We start from the raw sequence: 2871 nt of genomic DNA, 5'->3' as shown, positions 1-2871 counted from the left end.
CCCTTTTCAGGGCCACTAACATCTCTCCGTCGCGAGCAAACTTTGTCGGTCGCCTGCCTCTCGCCCCGCAACCCCAAAAAAAACAAAAACCACCACTTCCCGTCCGTCCGCCACACCCGCTCACTCTGCCTGCCTGCTAGCAGCGCGCAACAATCACACATCATCCCTCCCCGGCGCTCAAAGCGCACAATACCCAACGGCCGACGTCACACCGCACGGGTGGCTGGCCGGCCGCCGCTTTCGTTTTTCGAAATCAAAAAAAACCCGCACTCCACTCCGACGGCCAACGGCCAGGCAGGCGCGCTCGCTCGCTCTACACGCCACCGAAATCCCCCGCCGACTCCTTCCCACATCTCAACGTGCCCCCCCTTGCAAAACATAACACACACACACACAAAGGAACAAAACAAAGACCAGACACGACTCGACAAGACAGACATCCGAGAAGAACGAACGCAGGCAAGCCAACCAACGTATTCAAACAAAACAACGTGACAGAAAACCAACCGTCGGCCGCCGCCACAAACACGGCGACAATCAACCACGACAACAACAACAACAACAACAACAACAACAACACCGCTTACCGCTACCGCCGCCCACACCCGCCACCGACCCCCGCAATCCAACCACCACGGCACGCAAACAGCATCCCCACGGGCATACAGAAACGCCAGACAGACACCCCACACCAAACGCAACACGACAATCAAAACCTTCCCCGACGTGCTTTGATGGCCCTGAGAAGGGCCGTTTTGGGCCGCGCGTCTCTTGCGCGCCACTAGACGACGACGGGGGGTGGGGACGACGGAGTCAAGCGCCAAACCCTTCCTTTCCCATCTCTTTCTACTTCTTCTTCTTGGGCGAAGCCTTCGCCTTAGACGGCGTCGTCGCCTTCTTCGGGCGCGGCGCCTTCGGCTTCTTCGTCGGAACCTTGGCGGCCTTCTTCGCCTTCGACGGCGACTTGGCCTTGGCCGGCTTGGCCGCAGCCGCCTTCTTCGCACCCGCGGGAGCGGCCGACGCCGCAGACGCCTTCTTGGCGGCGCCCGCCTTCCGACCGGTCGCCGCCTTCACGCCACCAGCCTTCTTTGCGCCGGCCGCACGGGCGCCCTTCTTCTCCTTGCTGGCCGGAGCGGCGCGCTTCTTCTTGGCACCGCCAGCACGAGCCTTGCCGCCCTCGGCCGCCCCCCCGCCGCCGGCGCCGGCAAGCTTGAACGAGCCGGACGCGCCCTTCCCCTTCGTCTGCACCGGCTCGCCCGCCACGACGGCCGACTTGAGGTACTTCTTGATAAACGGCGCCAGCTTCTCCGCGTCCAGCTTGTAGTGCGCGGCTATGTACTTCTTGATCGCCTGCAGCGACGACCCGCCGCGCTCCTTCAGACTCTTGATGGCGGCCGTCACCATCTCAGAGGTGCGCGGGTGCGCAGGCTTGGCGCGCGGCTTCTTCGCAGACGACGCAGACTTGGCCTTCTTCGTAGTGCCGGTGGCGGCGGGTGCCGCAGCAGTCTCGTTCGTAGCCGCCTGATCTGCCATTTCGACGACGCGCGTAACACACAGCGAGAGCGAGAGCGAGAGCGAGCGGGACGGCAGGCACGCAAGCACAGCACAGCAGAGCAGAGAATCACAAGGGCCCAGCCAGTGTCGCGGGCGGGCGCGGACGGCCGAGAGAGCGGCCGCCACTCTGCGCGCCGCCGCGCCGCGCCTCCCGCGCTTGCTACCGCCCAACGTCCGACAGCCTGTGCGGAGCAGCCCCAAACCTGCGCCACAACCGCCCGCGCCTTTCAAACCACCGAGGATGGGGCTACACACAGCCACACCACAGTCGCCAACCAGTCGCCACGGCAGCGCCGCAAACCACGGCCAAACTGCAGCTACCGCGCGCTACAGCCTGGGTCGGCCCGCCGAGAATCGCCGCCCCCGCCCAAATGCCGCCCCCACAGCCCCAGCCGACGACCCGCCACAATGGCCAAACCTTCGGCAAAACTCCCACACCGTCGCCGCGGCAGCCCGGCCAGCGCGGCCGGCGCCACAGCCACACAAGCCGAGGCGTGCGGCGATGACGGCCGTGCAAACGCGCCTCCGCCGCCCCATCGCCTTCCGTCGCCCTCCCGCCGTTTCCCGATCGGCCCGCAGCCGTCGGGCCACATCGCGCGCCGTCCTCCTCCTCTCGCCCGCCAACATTCACAGCCGTTTCTCAACAATTGCCCGCCGCAACAGGCGCCGCCGCCTGCGCAACAGGCGCCGCCGCCCCTCGCCGCTTCCGACCCAACCCCTCGACCGAGGCAAACCGCAATCCGAATCGACAGACCAACCCAATCTGCCGTCAGCACACACGCCAGCCGACCTTACACGTTACGCGTTACACATTACGTTTACACGTCTAGGTTAGGTTAGGTGGACGTGGGTTAGGTTAAGGGGACTTGGGTTAGGTTAAGCGTCAAACTTAGGTTAAGCATTCAAACACGTCAGGCGTCAGAGGCTAGGTTAGGTTAGGTTAGGTTAGGTTAGGTTACACGTTAGGTTAAGGGGTCAGTGCTAGGTTTAAGAAGCGTCAAACGTAGGTTAAAAAAGCGTTCAAACGTGAGGCGTGAGCCGGACAGCTTACCGTACGTAGACGTTAGGGGCTCACAGGCTGAGCTCACCTCGCCACACCACAGGTTAGGTTCGGTTCGCTCGGCTCAGCGTAAAGCGCCGAGGTCAGGGTTACGTTCGTTCACCTTCGGGCGCCACACTTTCGGTTGAAAGGTCGCGACGGGACGACGTCGGCAGGCACGCCGCAAACGAACAAAAACGTACAGACGACGTCGAAAACCGCCGACAGACGGGGGAGCAGCACGACCACGACCAGATACCGAGCGCGAACGAGACACA

The sequence above is a fragment of the Schistocerca serialis genome, unplaced genomic scaffold, assembly GCF_023864345.2.
Source record: "Schistocerca serialis cubense isolate TAMUIC-IGC-003099 unplaced genomic scaffold, iqSchSeri2.2 HiC_scaffold_40, whole genome shotgun sequence".
Classification (NCBI taxonomy): Eukaryota; Metazoa; Arthropoda; class Insecta; order Orthoptera; family Acrididae; genus Schistocerca; species Schistocerca serialis.
Note: the sequence above shows the minus strand (reverse complement) of the source record.